The sequence below is a fragment of the Thunnus maccoyii genome, chromosome 1 (assembly GCF_910596095.1).
Source record: "Thunnus maccoyii chromosome 1, fThuMac1.1, whole genome shotgun sequence".
Classification (NCBI taxonomy): domain Eukaryota; kingdom Metazoa; phylum Chordata; class Actinopteri; order Scombriformes; family Scombridae; genus Thunnus; species Thunnus maccoyii.
Window position 1 is genome coordinate 5,212,512 of NC_056533.1, and position 10,166 is coordinate 5,222,677.

Genomic DNA, 10,166 nt, shown 5'->3' on the forward strand with positions numbered 1-10,166 from the left:
GCACAAAATATTCCGGTTTTTGCCCTTATTCCGAAAAAGACAATATTCCTACTAAGCTGTTTACATGGCTAATGAAAATGAATATTCCACTATTATTCCTGTCACATGCAGAGGGTTTTCAGGGTTTCCCTCTGCTCCAGTGGGAACAGGAATCACAAGATATCTGCAGGCAGTGAAGTAAACCAGAGAGGTGAAAAACATTAGTGAGCTGCGGCCTGATATTTATAATTGATATTGATATGGCTGATATTATAAATTTATAGTTACTGGCACATCCAGTACCTTGGTTGTCCCATGATGTTTATGACACTGCTGAGTGTTTTTGGTGCACTCTACTCACATTCCTCTCCTCTGTCTGCCGTCCTGCTCCAGCATGTCATTTTGCCTGCGCTGGGGTAAACTGGCAAAGAGAGTCGTGTGTTGTTAACTGTGGTAAAAACCTCAGTTATGACGTATATTCTGAATGCACTGTATACATGTCCAAAGAAAGCTCCTAAAACAGAATAATACCGGCATACCCCACATGTCTTAATCGGTAAATGCTACATTTGGAATAAGTCCTAATTTGGAATATTCAGACAGAATATGCTGTTTACATGACCTGAATCAAATTCAGAATATTTGAAATAATAGTGGAATATTAGTGTGCATATAAACATATCCAATGTGATCACTTGGATCAAGTCACAAGAGCAAATTACCTAATTTAACACCCAATAATTTGGTCTTTATGACCTGCTCAACTGATATCCCATCTATAAACTAACTGAGTGACTTTAGCAAGAACATTCCTACTACCAAAAACAATACATTTAGGTACAGGTGTTCCTCTTTCCTCTCCTTGTACTGACATCACTGGGCTCCATTGTGCTACTGTTGTTGTCTTTCACTACAAGAGTTTGTTTGCAAAAGCAAACTTACTTTGATCTTGTGGTGTGACAGCTTGATGATTCCTAATATTGTTAAGCCCATATTTATTTATTCATTGACTGGCCCCCAGTGACCAAAATTGAACAGATTGATGTCAGGACTATCATAATTTCCTGAACTTGATGGCACCTTACTTTCAGCTCACATCCATCAATGAGTAACACATCAGTATGGCAATCTAAAAAGTGATAGGTTTAAATGTTATGTCTGTGATGTGACACTTGATGTTGATAACTGCAATATAACTGAGCAATACTAAATACAGCTGTACTACAAAGCTTTATTGAAAGATATTTTAGATTATGTCCTACTGCTTTACTCATGAACAATTACTACAGTGTGTACCTGAAATAGCTGGTTCATTCGACAATCAAAAGTCATGCAGCACTATGATAGCTCTGTGATTACCTTTGCTGTATCTATGTCTTTTGTTCAACTGTTAGCTTATACATTTCATTTTGAGTTTTTACAGGCACAATATTACCCCACCGGCTGATCATTTTAATGTTCATATGAAAATACTATTTTTGGGTAGAATACTTTTAGAGTACTGTCTGGCTAACTCCAAATTAAATTCTTAACCCCTTCAAGTTACCCAACTGGGCTGTGAGTTTTACAGTAGACTTAGGTTAGCTAGCTAGCTAACACGAGTTAGCGGAAAAAGTGATAAACTTACTAAACAAAATGCAAAGAAGATCCCTCAGAGTCAGTAACAACAGTGAGTGCAGATTCAGGTCGGTTTTAGAATGCTGATAGTGAATCATGAAATGAAAATATAAATTAATTTTCATCTTCTCAAAAAATCTTATTTAACTTATTAAAAACAAACTTATTAAAAACAAACTTATCAGAAAGACACAGAACATATATCAGCATGAAGAGAACTACAGAAAATGAAATGAAATGAAAAATGTATTACTGTATCTAAATCTACTGAATCTACCAAAATTTCAGCCATTCCATCTGGTGGATGTTCATATATTTCACTGGACAAGTAAAAATTGTATCCTGCCGGTGGTGCCAGGTGAAAAGTCAGGGGATCACCAATGTCAAGGGGAACTCTCTCAGGACCATGAATGTCTGTACAAAATTAGGTGGCAGTCTATCCAGATATTTCAGTCTGGACCAAAGTGGTGGATTACCTGTCATTGTCAGCCATTGAGGCACGCATCCCTAAAAAGCATGGATGACAGTATGATGTCTATGCATATGTAAAAACACAAATTTATATTTCTTCTTTTAAATACATGTGAACCATACTCCTATATAACTCAATTTATATAGGGGTATGGTTCTCTACACATATGCCCACTTTTTCCATGCAATAACCCCGGTATGATGAGTAACTGTAATTATATCAAGAGACAGGAAGTCTCTATGTGGCTCTTTAATTTTGTCTGAAACAGTGGCCTGTCTCTAGGAGGCTCCACATGAGTCCTGGCATATGTAAATACATTTACAGCCGGATCTGACCTTCAGCAACCCTCTGAGAAGAAAATCACTGATGCAGGTTCATAAGTAACAAGTTGTCTGCAGCTGGGATTTTCTGAGAGGTAAATCTGACCTTGATGCAGCTCTGCTCCTTTGAGAAGCTTAATGAAAACCAATCTTAAGAGTGTGATCCATCTGCTCTCTGTTTATACAATTAGAAAGCCCTTTGTGTAGCATTGAGAGGTTTGTCAAATGCGTTGTAACGCTGTATGGTCTCTGTGCAAGGTAATTTGCAACCATGTGTTCATTTTTGTTGCTTTATTGTATTATGCCATGCCCTGTCAGCATGGATAATTTTGAAATAATTCACATGGATGACAGATGCAGCAGTAAATCACTGCTAAGGCTGATAGGAAGGCTCCTCTGAAAGCTGGAAATTATGCCTCTCCAAAGATACACATAATGTCTTTGTGTGGACCTGTGCGTCAAGCAACTCACCTCCTGTCAGGAAGCACATCCGAAACGGAATTGAAAACATACAAAAGTAACACACACTTTAAGTGCAGAACTGGAGTGCAGGACACACTAACAGGATATGTGGGTGTTGAATTGAAGTAAATAAATTAATGCTTCATTATCCTCCCCAAATATTAGGCTGTAAGCTTTCATTTCTGCCTCTCTACACCACCAAACCTCTTGGATTAAGCAGGTGGTTCTTAATTTAAGAAACAGCCACCTGCACTAGTCTAGATTAGTTAGATTGAGGGTGCTATGAAATCCAAGAATGCATCAAGAACTGTATATAATTGGGTGGATCAAGACAGGAAATGATTATTACAAGAATGGCTATTTCATATATGAAATTATATTCATAAAAAATGATGTAGCCTAAAATGGTAGTAGGTTGCAGGCTACTAGACCATCTTCAATGTCAAACAAGGACAAAATATTTATAGAAATGAAATAGCCTTAAAACACATCACAATATGATTTGGATCATTAAACCTGGTTAAACCAACAATTGCAACAAAGGACAAACAATTTGGATGAATGAAATGGCCTCACAACAACTATCTAATTCCAGTCCCACCTGTTTATATTACACACAGGTTCAAGTGGTAGCTATTCTCAGTAGCACCACTAGCTGATGTAGTTGTAATCTTATACAGGAATGAGTAATCATCATCAACTTCAAAAGCAGATCATTTGAACCTACATTATCTCAAATCAAGGACTAATGCACAACTCAGAGGGTGACTTTTGCTCCTCCTCTGAGATTACTCTGAGCAGCATCCATGGGAATAAATTACAATATAATCGTGACGTCAGTAAACGTCAGTGTGCGAGAGCTGGCAGCCCTGTTAATAACTATGTTACACTTAAATGAGCTGAAACTGATTCAGCTCCTTCATGAATGTCCCATCTCCACAGCCAAATCCTGTCCGATTAGCGAGCTAACGTTTGGTCAGTGGGCTAGCAAAGTTTGCTAATGTTGACTCGCAAACCAGTTCGGCATTTCGGCAACACTACAATCCTGCGTTTAGCTCATTAAAATTTGGCTGGAGTCAGTGGGCCAAGCAGGTTCATTCAACATATGCTAGCCCATCTTTTCCTGTGTTCTATTTTCAGTCAGTGATTGCAGTTAGGCTAAATGTCATATTTCTCACCTTTGTAAACAGTCAGACACCTGTGTGGATTGATAGACTGTGATTGACAGCCAAAGAATGCTGTTACAAATGATCAACAACGGGTTCAACTAAACCAATTCAAAGGGTGGTCAAAAAATGTTTGATTTTATCGCTAAGACACCTATATGTCTATGTAAAACTGAATCTTGAAGACAGCAGACAAGCAGAGTGAATGAGTGACCAATCCAGGGGCCTGTGTGTTGTTCGCTATTCTTTTATAACGTCTTGGTGAGTTAATTCTTCAGCTAAGCTAGCGTAGCTAACTCCTGTAGTTGGCGTAAGACGGTCGACCTTTGGTATTGTGGGGATAGTTTGTATGTTCTATGCAGAAATGTGTGAGCTACATCTATTACATTTAACTGCTGTGAGATATTACAGTGTTGACCTTAAGTTAAAGGGAAATTTCTGTGGTGTTTACGCTGAAAAACTTGAGATGTAAAATGTAGCTAACTGAGTACTTTTGCATTGTGTTATAATGGTGTTGTGTGCATAGCATCGTAACAGTTCTAGTTTCATACTGTTAATGTGATAAACAATTTTGTTTGTGCATAAGGAAATAATATAGAAGTGAAAGCACTTAAATGTCACTATACCACACACACACACCAAGAAAATAAATCACTAATTTAAGTGAATATTACGTAATATTTAATTACGTAAAATAGTGGAGTGTGATTATGCTGTTACTTGAAACAAGTTGACTCATCTTGAAATAGGCAGACCTAAACCCATATTAAATTTAAAACTAGTCCTTAATCTCAGATAACAGGAAATTGATTTTTACTGAAATCACAATCAGGACTGCACGTGAAATTTCTGTCAACATTTATTGACTGTTGAAAGTAGTCTGGAAAGAGCTTTCACACCAGTAACAGTCTTATTGTGCAAATTCCTGAAAAAACAAACAGGTGATTCAATAACCTACTGCATTGTTAGACTGTGGGCAACCTTCAGTCTACTGTCAGACACCCATTGTCACAGAAAGGGCATTGTAAGGTCATCAGCGGCAGTGCATCAACAGCCAGGAGGAGGTTATAGATTCTACCAGGACCTGACTGGTGATGGGCCGTCTCTAGAGAGACATACTGGGGTCCTCCGATGGCTGAGAGCAACAAAGAGGAGACAAAAAGTAGAACAAAATTAAACCTCAGGCATATCAATTTAATTTCAGTTAAACTGACACTGACTCAAACTCACCTCAAGAACATGGAACAGTGCCTCACTTATTGATCCAAGCTTATTGGTGGGACAGTTGGGGAAGGAAACATTGAAGGTAGTGCCTTCAACAAAGCAATGGCTTGTCCAGCTGAAAAACAATATGGATACATCGAATGCATTGTCCTTGTTTTTGATAGGCCATTTGACTGTGATATTAAGTATAATTGAAAAGTAAGCACAAAAGCAAAAAATACTTCGGTGCAGTGCCCAAAGTAGTGTAATCATGGAAAAACTATGCTGTTGGTGAATGACAGTGTTTGTGTGTATATGTGTGTTGTGTATATATCCATGAATCTTAATGTCAGCTTGGGAAATTGTATATAATCTGGTGCAACTTGAAAAGTTGCCCTGAATGTTTTGTTAGGAGACAGGTTGTGGGATCACCAAAATCAAATGGTTCTCCTTCTAGGGATATTGAATGTGCACAGAAAAATGAAAGAGCAGGGATATGTAGGGGATTAAAAAGCATAAGGCTCATATGTATACATGACAAAAGGTAGTTGTGGTGTTTAAACCCTCTAGTGACCACTACTACCTTGGAACTACTATTTTGCTGCAATTCAGGCAAAAGAGATTTTTGATTTTTTTTCAGTTTAAATTGCAGTAATAACTGAGCATAATAGCCTGTCATTTGATTAAAGGGGAATACCACCCATTTTAAAAATTCACATATGTTCTTCCTGTACTCCAGGAAAGTTCAGTCATTATTTGTGAACATGCATCACTAAGTCAAAGCTAGAAATCAGAGGGAGAACCCTCCAATCAGTGATGTAACTAGGATGCAAAATTTGCTGCTCTATAGACAAAGAATGGGGCTCTGATGTTATAAGGCCATAAAATGTTTGTGTTAGCTCTTACACCCAAATGAGGTTTATATTCTAATATTGCTAGAAGTTATGAACCAGAATTAAAACGTCATATGAGTGCAAGAGCTCATACCAACATTTTATGGCCTCAAATTCCCCTTTAACACATTACACACTGCTCAATATATATAAGCATAATGGCACTCATGAAGCAAGTAGAAACTTCAAGGCTGCAAAGTCAAGTGATAGAAACTATTAAATAAGAGAACAGGCAATATACCTTTCTAATTAGAAATATGCTGTTGATGTGGACTGGGGGCTTTGCTGCTGGTGCTTGACTGGAGATAATTGCAAGGGGAGCAGCTCTGCAGGCTCTGAAGTCCTTCCCAAAACTGTAGGGGTAAACATGCAACAAGGGAGTCGTGAGGGTTGTAAGGAAGTGGATGTCTGAAAAGACAGAGATTAATGAACTGAATTCTGTCAACTGCTTATCAAAATGCTTATCAAAATGCTGAAAAATATACAGAAATGTCTAAAAAAAAAAATAAGAGAGAGAGAAAATATAATATATAATCAGAGATCTAATGTCAGAGATCTAACAGAGAATGGAAAGAATAGGGGAAATGCACACCTGTTAGGGAGGTGCTGACCATGGCCAATAGTACTGGTTCGATATTAATGGAAGACGAAGCATCTCTAAACTAAAAGCCTCTCTAATCATATCCTGCCAGTTTCCTCACTCCACAGATATCCACATCAGTTTTGTGCCAGCAGGTGGCACCAAGTCCCTCTATGCTCCACTAAAGCCAAATTCAGCAGAACTCTCTACAATGCCTGTAAAGGCAGATTAGTACTTTTTTGCTGTTACAGAAATATTATAGCCTGCTAATTCAAACGTTAATAAAAACACCATCCATTTCTGAAAACTTCACACAATTTTAAACATTTATTACTTTTAGGCTATTAATAATATAATTACTTCAAAAAAACCAAATTGTTTAATGAATACAAATATTTGTATTTGACTATGGCAAGGTGAAGCCTGTGTCCAAAGACAGTCTTCTCCCATCATTCAGCTGGACTGCCCTCACATTGTTGGTCCCACTGTCAGTAGTCAGGGCCACCTGCCTCTCCTTTCCCAGTCCCCAGGAATCAAGGGCCTCTCTCAAGCCTTGTGTAATTATTTCTCTGGTGTGTTAAAGCAAAAGAGGTAAAGAAATACAGATTAATCAATAACATATCCTTGTAGGTTAGAAGCTTTAAAGACAGTAAATGATGAAAAACAAAGAACAGTTATATATGAAGGTGAGTGGTGAAGACTAAGTGGCGGCCCTAGACCCCAGAGAACTAGTAAGCCTAGGATGCAGCAAGAAGACAGTTAGAGCAGTTAGAGCTTCAATAATACAGCAGATTGATGTTCCCATAAATGCAAGGTAAAAGAGGATTCATTGGGGGTAGATCAAACGAGTTTCATGGTCTTCATTTGTAAAATTATTAATGTGGCTACCAAGCAAGAGAAAAAAAGTAGAATTAAGTAGAATTAAGACAGTGGTGAATGCATATTCACTGATATGCACTGGATATTAAAGACTTGAGAGCAGAAGATATTCATGAAATGTTGAAAGTAAATTCTGATGGAGGGTCCCGGGGTAATGATTAACATAGTTTTTATAGTGATCCATTTACTACAGTGGAACACGAGAAGCCTCATTGCTAATGGTCAAGAATTTAAAAGATATGTATCAGACTCAGAACCTTGACCGGATATCTTATGTATACAAGAAACCTGGCTACACCCCCATCTTGACTTTATTATACCAGGATAAACCTCAGCTAGGCATGACAGGGTAGACAATGAAGGTGGTGGTTGTGTTACATTTATAAAAGATAGAATAGTTTTTCGAATCACCAGCAGACATGGAATGTTTAATTGTTGAAGTGTGTAATGCACACTTCAATGCAATCAAAATAATCAACTTTTACAATCCATGCAAGAAGTTGAGTGTCGAAATGTTTAATGCAATTGAACATAGTAATAGAAGAGAAATCTGTTGCAGTGATATTAACACTCATAATAGCTTTTGAGGTAGTAAACACACGGACAATAATGGCAATGTGGTTGAAGAACTGTTGGAGGAAAGATCACTGGTCTGTCTTAATGATGGCAAAGGAACAAGATTAGATGTATACAGAAATGTTCATCATGTCTAGATGTAATGTTAGTATCTAGAAATATAGCGTGTTCATATGAATGGAAGGCTAATGGCATAGGAAGCAATCATTTTCCAATTTTTGTTCTATAAATATCAATGTGCATGCCCAAGAAAGGTACATGTTAAAGAAATGGTGGGAAATTTTCAAGAATACCACACTGAGAAAGCAAATTTGATTTTGATAGATGGTAATATTGAAGAATGTGCTTCTATAGTAACTAATTTAAGTTTGAATGATGCTTTGAAAAGCATACCCATGAGTAGAATAACTGGGAAAAGGAAAGTGGTGGCATGGTTGAATGAAGAATGTAGCTGTTAGAGAATGAAATAAAGCATTATGAGTATTAAGAAGCAACTTGAATCAAGAAAACTTAATAGACTACCGAAGGACAAAAGCTCTGACTCATAGAATTATCATATCCAGCAAGAATAACACATAGAGGAAATACTGTTCTACTATAGGAAGAGAAGTGGAACTACGTGATGTATGGCTAATGTTAAAGAAAATTAGTGGAAAAAGGAAGTACACTAAAATTCCAGTGCTAGAGGATTGAGAAAGAAAAGGCTATGTATTGGGTAAGAGCTTTGCCAATATACACAGTGGAAATCACTTGGACGATCTGCATAAAAAGAGGAAAGAGGAAGGTCTTAGTGAAAGCCGCAATGTAATTAAGAAAAAAAGATAATGATGACTCAACTATTGATGCTGAGCTGACAATTAGTGAGTTAGAAATAGCATTACATGGCACTGGATACACAGCAATGGGACAGGACCAACTAAGATATGCTATGTTCCATAAATTATCTGATCAAGTACTGAGTATCATCCTGGAACTACTTAATAAGATATGGAGAGAAGGATTGATGCCAAAAAGTTGGAAAAGTGCACTTAATTTACCTTTTAGTAAACCCAGTAAAGACCCAAATAATGCTGGAAATTATAGACATGCTGTTGTTAAAGTAACTTATGAAATAGAGAAATCAATTGATGGTGATTGTTTTCTTTGATATGATATGATATGACTATGTGGAGGGAAGGACTGCTAATTCAAATGAATTGCAGGATAGCATACCTAGCAACGACAGCAACTCAATAGATTACCATGGTTTTTTAGCTGATGACTGAAGCAAATCTACCAGCCACTTGCATATTTTACCAGTATTTGGCTCGTGCTAATTTTGTGCCCCAACTGTCAGTAAGGATGTTCAGCATAACAACATGGTATCTCCTAACTCCCTTCACTTTCATCAGCTGGTGGCAAGCAAAACATGGGAACTTGGCTTGGGTCTTGAGGAGTTGTAGCATTCATTCACTGACAAATAGCCTAAACTGTACGCACATTGCATTGCTAAGTTCACAGCTATACTGCTAACTTCATACTCTCTGCTCTGGTCGCCAGCCTCACCATCACACACACGCTCTCTCTCTCGACCGCACACTTGTACACATACAACCTACGACCATGTTGAAATTGAAGTTTAACAGAGTTACACCAAGCTGAACGGGTTGAGACTACCTAGCTAGATGGGTGGTAACAGTGTACAGGAGATGGTATCCTCCAAAAATGGCTGACTTGCTGTCTATGACATCACATTTTATATATGGAAAAGAATAAGGAAAAATAAAAATAAATAAATAAATAAATGACATTATATAAAAATAAATAAATGTATATTTTTAAAAATATATAAATGAATATGTATACAAATGAATGAGAAAATATATGAAAATGCTTATAATTATTCTTTTATATTTTGTTGTTTGTCTTTATATTTCCACATTTATTCTTTTATTTATTCCTCTTTATATTTCTACATGTATTTGCTTATTCTTTCACAGATTTATTCTTTTTTTATGGCACTCCGATGACTCCATACAC

The 10,166-nt window shown here is 37.1% G+C and overlaps 1 long non-coding RNA gene across 1 annotated transcript; it reads right to left on the reverse strand.

Moving 5' to 3' along the window:
* Positions 1-4,859: 4,859 nt before the first annotated feature.
* On the reverse strand, positions 4,860-9,865 carry LOC121893810. The gene is made up of 5 exons (XR_006095431.1): positions 9,804-9,865; positions 7,165-7,261; positions 6,354-6,465; positions 5,247-5,355; positions 4,860-5,151 (listed from the first exon to the last, which is right to left on the reverse strand). It is a non-coding gene; the product is annotated as an uncharacterized LOC121893810 (long non-coding RNA).
* Between the last annotated feature and the right edge of the window lie 301 nt (positions 9,866-10,166).